This window comes from Lygodium microphyllum, chromosome 16 (genome assembly GCF_053477565.2).
Source record: "Lygodium microphyllum isolate KBCC chromosome 16, Lygodium_microphyllum_v1.1.10, whole genome shotgun sequence".
In the NCBI taxonomy this organism is placed as follows: Eukaryota; Viridiplantae; Streptophyta; class Polypodiopsida; order Schizaeales; family Lygodiaceae; genus Lygodium; species Lygodium microphyllum.
The window spans coordinates 135721424-135734484 of record NC_141150.1 but is presented as its reverse complement, the minus strand read 5'-3'; the positions used below and the strand labels follow the sequence as shown (position 1 = coordinate 135734484).

The window sequence follows — 13061 nt, the reverse complement described above, 5'->3', positions numbered from 1 at the left end:
AAAGCATGGGCTGAATATGATGTGCGGGTCTTTCTCCTCAAGTCTCACACCTACTGTCCCTATTTGTTGCCTCATCATCATCAATAAATTGGAGTACATTTTCAGCCCTAACTTTTTTAAACACTTTCAGTCCATTTCTCCACAAGCTAATCTGTACTTTTTCTTGTACTTGGGATATCATGTGAGAAAATGAATTACATCTTTCATTAGGAATCAACAATCATCTCATGGATGGACCATTTTTGAGTATCACTTCACCTATCCACTATCAAAGAGACACCATTCTTCACCCAACTTTCTTCCACAGTTACCTAAACACATTTAATTGCATTCTTTTCCTTTTGCAACAAAGTGGTATGTAGTGTCTTATATGATGGAGGCTTATAGGTTGGACCATACTTTGCAATCTCGTGGACCATCTCAAGGAAGTAGGATGATCTGATGACATTGAATGCAACATGATAATGGTGGTAAAACCTTGCCACAATTGCATCCACCCTCTCTTTTTTTACGAGGATCCTAAGCTGTTTCCAAGGTTTGTTGCTTGCTGCATTTTCCATGATGCGATTGTGAGAATCCAAAAGTTCAAAGTCCCTCATGCATGGCTCTATCTCCCATGACTACATCATCAGCTTGTCCACTAAAAAGAGAGGCATTAAATGCTTGCTTTTTCCTTGCACATGCTTTGTCTTCTTCACTTGGGTGCTTTGCTAAGAGCTGCCTTTGTATTTCAAGTGTGGTGTTTGGGCAAAAATTTAATTTGGCTCCGATATCAACATGGCACAAGTGTTGCTTCACATGATTGGATATCCTCCTGTTTTCAATTGCTCACACATTTTGCATTTCCGTTTCTTTGCACCTCCCTTCAATGCATAACAGTCCACTTTCTCAACCTTGTTCCACCAACTAGGTTGAGATCGCTTTTTGCCCAAACGCTTTGATCCCAAGGAAGCCATGACTTCTTCATATCCAAGAATCAAAAGCATTACTCAAAAGAGAGAGAGAGAGAGAGAGAGAGAGAGAGAGAGAGAGAGGGGGGGTGTAATTAGTAAAAGAAAAGGCTGAGAGTTGTTTTAGATATACCAAAGAGAGCTGTAGCTAGTAAAAACTAAGCTTCTTAGCCTATTTTGAGAGAGAGAGGAATGCTGTAAAAACAGAGAGTTGTGTGTGAGAGAGAGATGAAATGTAATGAAATGATATATTAACATGTGCAAAAGGCCAAAATGACCTATGAGACCATGAGTTGCAAAATGTATGGCATAAAGCAAACGAGAAAGAAACTAACTCAAGCTATGTATAACACATAGAGCTCTATCTAGTAACAATGAGCTCATGATGGTACAGTCTCATGTGGATATGGATGGCCTAGCTCTAGTCACGCAGAGAGAGAGAGAGAGAGAGAGAGAGAGAGAGAGAGAGAGAGAGAGAGAGAGTTCATTGAGGGAAAGGCTGAGAGATGTTTTAGAGAGAGACTGTGTGAGAGTCTACACACACACACACACACACACACACACACACACACTTTGTTGAGGGAAAGACTGAGAGCTGTTTTAGAGAGAGAGAGACTGTGTGAGTGTGTGTGTGTGTAGAGAGAGAGAGAGAGAGAGAGAGAGAGAGAGAGAGAGAGAGAGAGAGAGAGAGAGAGTGTGTGTGTGTGTGTGTGTGGTGGTCTTGCAGGTTACGGCTTGGATTGTGAAAGATTGCACATGGAGAATCATTGGATTAATCATGGTAACTTGGGTCCTAAAGCTTAAAAGTTGATGATCAATCAATGTTGATTGAAACGATGTACATGGTGCCCTGGAGTTGCGCCCAATAATTTGAAGTGTGCATGTGGCTGCCAATAGGTTGACAATGTGGATACAACTCCAAGGGCAGTCCCATACTTTCTCCACGTCACTTTTTCCACGTTCCCCAATGGGGAACGGTAGCACACCATGTTTTCTCACGTTCTCCTAGTTGTTTCTCCTTAAAGGGTCCCCCCTAATTAAAAAAAAAAAGTTTCCTTTGATGTTTTTGGATGTGGAACACGTTTCCACGTTCACGAGGCTGTGGAATTGCATTCGCCTCCTACTATGATTGGGGTTAGTTGTACGATAATTTGGGTCTTGAAGCTTAAAAATTGATGGTCAGTCAATGTCAATTGAAGCGATACACATGGTGCCTTGCAACTGTGCCCAATAATCTGGACCATGCACGTGACTCTTGACAAGTCGACAATGTGGACACGATTCCCAAGGCAGCCTCGTACTTTCTCCATGTCACTTTTTCCATGTTTCCCAAAGAGTAATGGCAGCACATTATGTTCCCTTAGGTTTCCCTAGGTTTCCCTAGCCCGTTTCTCTTAAAGTTTTCACGTTCCCTTCGAATTTTCTGGGTGTGGAATGTGTTCACACGTTTCCAAGGTTGTGAAATGGCATTCCCCTCCTACTATGATTGGGATGAGTTAAATGAGCTTGCACACTCAACCATCGAGCTATCGATTTCTGATGCCTTGCTATTTAACATTGAAGGTTTGGATTCTGCATATGCTATATGGACTCGATTGGAAGAATTGTATGCACAGAAGATTGTTGGAAGCAAAGTGTATTGGCTGAAAAAGCTTATGGATTTGCATATGAAAGAGGATACAACAATGTCTACTTACTTGAGCGAGTTTAACTCCATTTTCAGCCAATTGGTTGCCTTGAAGTTCATGATTGATGAGGAATTTGAGGCTACTTTCTTGCTTTGCACTCTACCAGAGAGTTGGGATACATTCAGGAGTGCTATGAGCAATTCTAATGTGATCCTTTTGTATGCTGATGTAGAGAGTGCTCTACTCATGGAAGAAATGAATCGGCAAAACAATGTATCCAATAAGTCTTCCAACGCTTTGCATACTAGTGGCAGATCACAGCAGAAAGACAAATATAATAGCAAGGAACACAATAAATCATGTGGCAAAGATGTTGAATTCCATTTGAGGCAAGAAGGGTCACTTTAAACGTGATTGCTACAAATGGAAGAAAGAGAAAGGAAAGGGCAAGAAGACAGATGATAGCAAGGAAAAGAAGGACAGTTAGCCTAAGAAGAGCAATGTAAAAATTGAAGAGGTGAATGTAGTCACTCATGACAGTGATGGTGGGAGTGACGTACTCTTTGTCTCTTCACACTTTGGTGCACATGCTTTACTTGTAGATACAGATGATGACACGCATACCTGGATTCTCGATCCAGGTGCTTCCTTTCATGTCACTCCTCATTATGAGTGGTTCTTTGCTTATACAAGGGGTCGACATTGGTGTTGCCCATCTTGGGGGACAACTATGCATGTGACATTGCAGGTATTGACAGTGTGCAGTTGCAATTTTAGCATGGCTCTGTCTTCACACTTCATCATGTACGACATGTACCTCAGCTCGAGAAGAGCTTGATTAGCATAGGGGAGCTAGATGATGATGGTTTTCATACCACCTTGGGTGATGGAAAATGGAAGATTTGTAAGGGATCTAGAGTGATTGCCAGAGGTTGCAAGAGTGATACTTTATATCCACTTCATGTATCTAGTGTGCATGACCATGTTGTTGCCGTGACCGAGCAGCCGTTTGGGTTACCTGCATTGTCTTCGTTATGCTGATTTTGAGCATTATGATAGCCATGGCTATCATAATGGACCTGTTTGGTGTGCAGTTGCAATTTTAGCGTCAAATAGGAATGAAAGTGCTTTCTCGTTTGGGTTACTTGCATTGTCTTCGTTATGCTGATTTTGAGCATTATGATCATTGTATTTATGGCAAACATACACAAACGTTTCATAAAAAGTATCTTTCACTGAAATCTTCTCCTCTAGAGTTAGTGCATTCAGATGTATGTCAAATGCCAGGATTATCTTTAGGGGGAAAGAAATATTTTGTCACCTTTGTTGATGATGCTACACGAAAGGTATGGGTTTATTCTATTCGTAGCAAGGATGAAGTGCTTGACAAGTTAAAAAAATTCTTGGCATTGGTTGAAAATTAGACAGATAAGACACTTAAGTGTCTTCGCTTTGATAATGGTGGGAAATATATGTCCAAGGCCTTTCGGGCATTTTTTGACAGCAAAGGGATAAAGAGGGAGCTTACTACCCCTCATAAGCCACCCCAAAATGGAGTTGTAGAGCGTATGAATCGGACCATATAGGATAAGGTCCGTACAATGCTGTCTCATGCTGCATTACCCCATGGCTTTTGGGCAGAGGCTATTATGATAGCCGTTCACTTAATTAATTGGTCCCTAAGAAGCATGGTCGGGCAAGCCACCTTCATATGCTCATTTGAAAGTGTTTGGTTGCAAGGCTCTTGTGCACATTCATGAAGAAAAACGCAACAAACTTGAGCCAAAGTCTTGTAAATGCATTTAATTCTTTTATGGCAACTTTTGTTATGGCCGGGTCCAGGAACATTCTGTGGTCCTTGTGAGGGGCGGAAGAGTTAAGGATCTAATAAGTTTATTACTACATTTTGCTTCTAATATAACATTGCGTAAAACCAACTAATAAAGTGTCACACATATTCGCTTAGGGACTTAAAGAACCACCTACAGACGCTTTATGGCTACAGTTACTAGGAATCTTGTGTACAAAAGTAATTCCAATGAAACGGGGTATGGCTTCACAATCAAGTCTTGAATGTTGAAGGACGGTGTTCTCGAGGGATGGAAGATGGTTTAGACGAAAAGCGATTTTTAAATAGGCCAAAATCCTTGTTTCCAGCCACAAAATCATCTACTTTTTAATCTTTAGTCCATTATAAAGCATTTGTCAGTCTATTGGCATGGCCATTGGTTACTTACTTTGCCCTTTTGATCATTAAGTTGCCCTAATAGCGCTTCTTAGGATATGGTGACAAGGGTGAATTGGGGTATAAATTGTGGGATCCCGAGAAAAAGAAAGTAGTACGCAGAAATGACGTTATCTTCTGGGAAGATCGCATGCATAAACAGCTTGAAAAGATTGAGGAGGTCCATAAGGTTGTATTTCGGGAAGAAATACCTTTTGGACAGCAAAATGTGCCCGCTGTACAGCAGCAAATACTTGCTGTAAATGAACTTGTAAATGCAGAAAATGATACTGGAAATGATCAGCCAGCTATTGCCCATGATAATGAGCCACTATATGTGCAGGAACAGCCAGGACAGTAAGCTGTTAATGCTGATTTGCAAGTTGAAATGCCAGGACAGCATGCTGAAAATGGAATTTGAAGGAATAGCCAGCAAACAATGACCATTGGGTTAGGAGATTGTCTAGGGCTTCTAGACAACTTGACAGATTTGTTCCTGGTGCAAACAATGTGGGTGAATATGTCATGTTGACAGACTGTGATGAACCGTCTTGCTTCAAGGAAGAAATGGACAGACAGGACAACAAGAAATGGTATAAAGTCATGTTTTCAGAGATCGAATCTCTTGAGAAAAATGGCACTTGGGACTTGGTGCAGTTGCCTAAAGAGCAGAAAACACTTCCATGCAAATGGGTTTACAAGATAAAGGTCAATTTTGGTTCCTCACCAAAGTACAAAGCAAGATTGGTTGCAAAGGGGTACAAGCAGGAGCATGGAATTGACTGTGATGAGATTTTCTCTCTTGTAGTCAAGATGACTACATTGAGAACCATTTTGGGCTTGGTTGCAGTTGAAGATATGAAACTCGTACAGATGGATGTAAAGACTGCATTTTTACATGGTGATCTGCATGAAGACGTATATATGTAGCAACCTGAAGGTTTTGTTGAAAAAGGAAAAGAAAAGATGGTATGTAAACTCAAAGGGAGTTTGTATGGGCTGAAACAAGCAGTAAGAGAATGGTATCACAAGTTTGATACATTCATGCAGTCTCAAGGCTTTCATAGAAGTTAAGTGGATCAGTGCTTGTACACCAAGAAGGCAACATGATTTTCTTGGTTTTGTATGTAGATGACATGTTGATTGCTGGCAGGGATACTCATTCATTGTACTGACTGAAGCAAAGTCTTCATGGCAGCTTTGACATGAAGGATCTTGGTGATGCAAATCACATTCTTGGCATGCAGATACTCAAAGATAGGTCGAAAGGATTGCACTATCTATCTCAGCAGGAGTATATCTCCAAAGTTTTGCGACGTTTCAATATGGAGGGGGAAAAACGATTGGGGCTCTATTGCCTCCATATATGAAACTCAATGCAGAGGACAGCCCTACATCTGATGATGAGAAGGCTGAAATGGCCAAGATACCATATGCTTCAGCTGTTGGCAGTTTGATGTATGCTATGGTTGCTACACGTCCTGACATTGCCTTTGTAGTGGGAGTGGTTAGTAGATACATGGCAACCCCTCGCAAGAAGCATTGGGATGTAGTGAAATGTATTATGAGATACCTCAAAGACACAAAGGAGTTGCGCATCTGCTTTGGGAAGCAGAAGGCATCTGTTGTTGGCTTTACGGATGCTAACTATGCTGATCATGCGGATTGCAGGAAGTCCACTTTTGGGTATGTGTTTACTTTCACAGGAGGAGCAGTCTCTTGGATCTCCAGGTTACAAAAGTGTGTTGTATTGTCTACTATAGAGACAAAGTATGTGGTTGCCAGTGAGGCATGCAAGGAGGCTTTATGGTTTTCACGTCTGGTGGGAGAGCTTGGTATCACAGAGTTACCCGTTCTCCATTGTGATAGTCAGAGTGCTATCATGCTAGCACGGAATCTTGTCTTTCATGCAAAGACAAAGCACATATAGGTGAAGTACCACTTCATTAGAGATGTACTTGATAGTAAGAGCATTGAGCTTGTCAAAGTGCATTTAGATGATAATCTTGCAGACCTTCTCACGAAGGGTCTTTCAGCAGAGCGTATTGCTCATTGTCGAAAGATGATGGGAGTTCGATAGATATGTGTATTTCAGCTTTGTATATACACTTAGCTGATTCTTTTCTCCTCTTAAGGCACATTATCTTTAGGTAGGAGGTTGTTGGAAATAAAGGCCTTGTGCCTTTAAATGTGCTCGGGTGTGAACCCACCCTTAGCACTTGTACTTACACATATATATCTATCTAAAAACCTAAAGGTATACACTCATCATTGTACCTACAAACGTGCTCACTCTCTGCTTTGCTCTCTCTCTCTCTCTCTCTCTGTGTGTGTGTCTGTCTCTCCGCGACTAACGAACACCTCTTGTCTTGATCTTCATGCCCCTCCTAGTCTCTACAAGATGATAGGCCATCTCATTTGCATCACCATATCTAAGAAAGATGCATTGGATAGACTTTGAATCCAAGTCGTCGTGTGTGTCTTTGGAAATATGGCAAAAAGCCTCATATCCAAAGACTCGTGTGTATATGAGGGAGGTTTACCAGACCATACCTCCTCAACAAACCTATCACAAAGAGCATTGCATGGGGATCTATTAATTAAGTGAAGTACATCAGTGTCCATGCCCCATGCACACACATTGCATTCTAGAGTCTATTTATTGTAGTGTGCAGGTTGCCATGAGATTCAACTTCAAAATCCACCCCCCCCCCCCCCCCCCCCCCCCCCCTGCCCTGCTGCCGCTCTCTCTCTCTCTCTCTCTCGTCTCAATCTTTCTTGTCATCTCATGACATAAATATTCCAAGTAGGGCGTAACCACTTCCGTTGAGGCGGATCATGGCGGAAATATACTCCTTCATTAGAGACCTTGCATACCACATTGATTGAAAGGGAGAGGCAAGTGGTGGAGGTTTGAATATTTTAAAGTAATGTGCAAAAAGATAGGGGAGTATGGTCCAACTTATACTCCTTCATTAGAGACCTTGCATACCACATCGATTGAAAGGGAGAGGCAAGTGATGGAGCAAGCAACTGAAAAAACCAAGTGTGCAAGAGATTTATCCATGGGGTGGTCGCTTACTCTTGAGGTGAGATGTGCATCATTTCGTCTCATGATACTTCAGGAATAGGAAAGTTTGCCAATAAACTTGCTGTTGAGAGGGCAGATGTAGTGGAGTTTTTTGGCAGAGAGCATGTGGTGGGTTTTGTCGTTGATAGTGAGCCCATAAATAGGGCAGCAGATTTTATTTTACAAAATGTTAATCCTCATATTATTGTTTCTCATTGCATGGCACATTGTCTCAATAACTTATTAAAATATAACTTAAAGCTCCCATAGATAGAGCTTGTCATCCATAATGATTTGATGGTATTTTTTGTGTTGAACCATCAGCTTTCGCACCATGAATTCAGCAAGAAGTCAAATAAGATGCTTTTAAAATATGTTGAAACCCGGTTTGCATATAATTTTCTTGTGTTAGGTTGATTGAGCACATGTAGTGGTTCTTTGAGACAACTATTTATTAGTTGATGAATTCACTACTTCACCAGTTGTTGACTCTTCTATAGGGATAGACCAAGGATTGGCAAAAAAACTTTGTGTTTTGGAAAGATGTGAAGCGTATTGATGCTATGGTACAACCAGTTATGCATTGTTGAGACTCGTGGATAGAATGCAACTGTGCATTGGTAAGGTGTGTGAGGCCATGGATAGGATGATAGAGAGATTGAAAGATTTTGAGCTTGATGCAGACATGTATGAAACTATCCATGACTTGTGCATTAGTAGATGGAATTCCTACTACTGTCCTGTGCATGCAACAACATTTGTCTTGGATCTAGAGTTTCAGGGTGGGCATCAAATGATAGATAAATAAGTGCAGGCTGGTTGGAGGACCATATTGGAGAGATTGGTGCTTGATGTTGACTCTAGGAGGAAAATTAGAAATCGGTTGGCTCTTTATAGGGAGCAAGAGGGCTCCTTTGGTTGTCTAGATGCACTTGTGGATGGTTTCAAGGATGGGATTATAGTGGGAGGATTATGGTGTAGATGGGCTTGAGCTAAAGGATTTAGATATTCATGTACTTAGCCAAGTAGTTAGTTCATCTTTTCTAGAGTAGTTGTGGAGCTTCTACAACCATATAGTACCTAAAAAAGGAAATCTCCTTGACACACAAAAGGCAAGTGTTTTGGTTTTTGTGAGTGCCAATTTGCACATGTTTGATTAAAGCACGATTGCAAAAGCAAATCCTTTTGTGAAGTGGGAAGAGCAGTAGGTAGAAGAGCACTAGCAGGATAAGGATGAGGAGGATCGTGGTGATCATCGCAATGAGGAGGATTTCAAGTGATGCTTCCAACTTTGGTATTCTTGATGGCCCATTTTGATTTGTATTTGCTCCATGTATCTTGGGCCTTGGCATGTATGATGTGCTGCTTTGTCATTTTGATTTGGTTTAGGCTTTAGCCTTTTGTCATGCCATCCCAGTCTCAATTCTCCATCTCCCTGTCCTTGTCACCATCCTTCTCCCTCGTCACTTGTGACTATGGTAGACCAAGGAGGAGAGAGAAGACACATTGTAAGTAGAGAATGGAAATCCCCAAGTGGGAGTGACCCATGGAGGGCATGACAATGCACCGTAAGTAGAGGTTGGATATCCTTGCGTTTGAGGGCTCGATGGAATGTGTGGTGGCACTTCATAAGTAGAGGATGGAAATCCTTTCATTAGAGGAGCCATAGATGTAGGTCAAGGGGGAGAGAGCGGAATACCCAACACAACTGTCCCAGGATAGACATTCGTGCTCACTTGCGAGTTTGTGTAGGGTACATTGTTAATGGGTGGGATTCTTGATAACGATGTACCAAGGTGTAGAGTGGCATTCACTTGTGGGATTGAAAAGGAGAAAGTGATAGGAATGGAAGGAAAACATCTTAAGCCGATTGTGGATGATGGAGTTGTGGATTCAATCTAGCTATTGAAGGTAGAGGAAATAAAATCTAAGTGAGGATCAGAAGAGGGAAGGATGGAAGGGAATTGAGAATGAATACTACGGACTTAATGCTCAAGTCAAACAGAAGGTGCGGCGTTAGGTAATTGTAAAATGTGTTTTGTTGGCACTGAAATGTGTAATGTTTGAAACGTTTCATTGAAATGCAAAATGCCCAAGTGAAATTGTTGACAAATAAGACTTTTGAATGGAAAACAACTGTGTTTTTGTGCTTTTTTGAGAGTTTTGAGAAGCTCTATATGTATGATAGACATCATTTGTTAACATGAAAGGATTTGCATGGTAGAAATGTGTAAGTTGCAGTTGATTGTTTATAACGAAAACAATCTCATCTCATATATATTTTAACCATTTCACTTGGCGTTTTGCTTGGGACTTGTCGAAAGGTGAAATGTTTCGGAGTGAAGCACAACGTTTCAAGGGTGAAACGTCCGGAGGATGAAATATTTTGTGGTTACCTTGTTGTAGATGTATGTTTGCTTCAAGAGCCTTCTTAATTGACATTGACATATTCAAACTTGTCATGATTTGGATATTGCACAAAAGGGAGGGTTTTGTTTCGTATGACTCAATCAAAGTGGTTATATGTACTTAACACCGGGCTTTGCTGTGATAAAGAAGATGAATCGTTAGTCATCCCCAATTTATTTCCTCCTTGATTGGAGAGGTGGCCAGCCTCACCAACTAGTCTAGATAGATTTGCAAGGTTTTCAAGAGTGTTTGCATGCTAATTGAGATATTTGATGTGTTCTTTGAACTCCTTGTTTGACATGACACTTACATTTGGTGAAGAAGATAAAGAAGAAGAAGATGTGTTGTCCTCTTCATTGAGGCCATAATGTCTCCTCAAGGCTCTAGTAATAGAGAAGCTTGAAAACACATTGTAGGGTTCCAAGAGGAAGGAGGTTCAGCCATTGTGGATTTGGTTATGTGCCATTCGTGTATCTTGCACAAACCAAGCCACCATGATAGCTGCAGGATACTCTTTAGAAAAGCATTGGTTGTAATACCATGGGAAGATATGCTAGGTTTGCGTGGAGAAAAACACCACTAAGTGTACAAATACGACCAAAAAGAAAACTTAGACAAAAACACAAACAGAGCAGAAAGAGAACTCCGAAGTAAATCAATGAATGCTGTAAATGAATGAATGAGTGTACAAGATGTTCAAAGGAAGAGCTGTCCAACAACTGAGGGCTCTCGTGGGAGTGGGCTGAGAGAGTAGTTGGAGATTGACATCCACCAAAGATGGATCCCAACGATTGTGACCACCAGTTGAAGTGTTTGACAGGCTGACAGAGACCTCCAGGAGCAGTGAAACAGCAGTGTGAACAGAACTGCAGCAAAAATGTAGCAGTATACTGACACCAATCTGACCAGGGTGACAGCAGAGAAGGGCACATATGATGCTGCAAACTGTAGTGAAGTCTGTCCAACATGAGAAGAAGAGGCTGCAGCCTGTCGCCTCGCAGCAGGGGCTGTAAATGCAGGCGGCAGATAGGCTATCGATGCTGGTGTCAGCAGTAGCTCGAAATGCTGCAGTAAACAGACTGCCAGGTGGTTGGTGGCAGTTAGCAGCAGGTTGCCAGTGGTTGGAGGAGACAGGGTAGTAGTCGGAGTGGTAGGCAGCTGCAAGGTGTAGAGAGCTGATGGTTGGAATGACGGGGATGCTGAATGGCTTGAGCACACTATCTATTTATACATGAGGAAACAACCAAACAAGGAAAGTTTGCTCATGGGACACGAAAACTCTTCTTAGGATTAAACTTTGAGTTGTGGGGCTGTTTAATGAGCTAATTAAGGTTTAATGCAAAATGCTCCTTTTTAGCTTAATGCAAAGTTGGCGCTTCAATATGTGGGCCAAGGTACACACCCAAACCTTTGACCTTGATTAACAGTTTGGTGGTGTAGAAGGTGTTTACACCTATGCACTTACACTTACACACAATAAGTAGTGTTCATATGGAGGATGATTGATAATTAACAAACCCTCCTTTGGGTCATGGGTGATTGAATGTGTGACGTGAAACATAAAGCAATTGGAAAGGTCTTACCTCACAAGAGGTAGTGTCTAGTGACATGCAACAAATTTTCATAGTATTTAAAGAAAATTTCAAGCATCGTTATTCTTCATCCACTTACTTAGCATGTCATTCCTCCTACATATAGTGGACAATGCTGAGAATGTGGCTAGTGGCTTCATAGAATTGTGGTATTATATTGTTGGAGGCTGATCAAAGATCTTGGGTGCTAGGTGTAGTTTGTGGGTACAAAGTATTCTTCAGCTTTTGTACTTGCTCGGGTGTATTTCTTACAGTCCTTAATAGCATATTTTGGAAATTCCATATATACTTGAATTGTAATCCAAACGGCAATTCTGTTTTACCTCTTCCCTTTCTAGGTCCTTTTGGGAAATCTGATGGTGTATCTTGAGAACTTTGTTCTTTACTTGTTTTTGTGCCCTAGATCATTTTGGCTGCTTTTGTGGTGCATGAGTGTCTTTGTTCTCTTGTGCAGTGACACATCATAGAACCAGGGAACAGCTGTTCAGACATGTAGGAACGGCTTAGGAATGGCCTAACACGTTCCAAACACTCTGAGGAGGTGAAATGGCCAGGGAAGGTTCCTTGTCGTTTCTAGGCCCGTTCCTTGCTGCACCTTGTTTGGAACAGCCGTTCCATGCTTGCTGACCAAAAATTGATGGTTTTCCTATTTTTGCTTCTTGCTTGTGTGACACTCCTGCCACTTATTCATCCATCTCCATTGCCTAATGTGCACTTGCTAATCTCTCTCTCTCTCTCTTTTTGTGGGCCTGAAGATTCAAAGTGTCAAGACAAGGTACAAGCCAATCATGAGTCCATGCAGAGTTCATATTTGATGCATTATCAACTATTACAAATCACAATCAAATTTAATTTTAAGGGAACTTGGGGTGATTGGTGCATTTGGGGCAATTTATGGCAATTTGGAGCTATGAGTGTAATCTAGTTAATTTTGGGGCATTTGGGTCAATTGGAGCATTGGGGGGTATTGGGGCAATTAGAGGGACTTTTGGGGCATTTGGGAATTCGTGGCATTTTTGGGGCGTTGAGAGAAATTTGGGGCAATCAGGGCATTTTTGGGATATTTAGCAAGTTGGGCAATTTGTAGCATTGAGAGGCTATTGGGGCAATTTGGGTTATGCAGGGCATATTTGGGGCACTTAAGATGCGCCGTTTCCCCCATTCTTGTTCCCTGACATTGGGTGTTCC

The 13061-nt window shown here is 41.5% G+C and overlaps 1 protein-coding gene across 7 annotated transcripts in view; it reads left to right on the top strand.

Moving 5' to 3' along the window:
* Positions 1-13061, top strand: part of LOC148023473 (uncharacterized) — a 79866-nt gene that overhangs the window by 32358 nt on the left and 34447 nt on the right. The window lies entirely within an intron of this gene.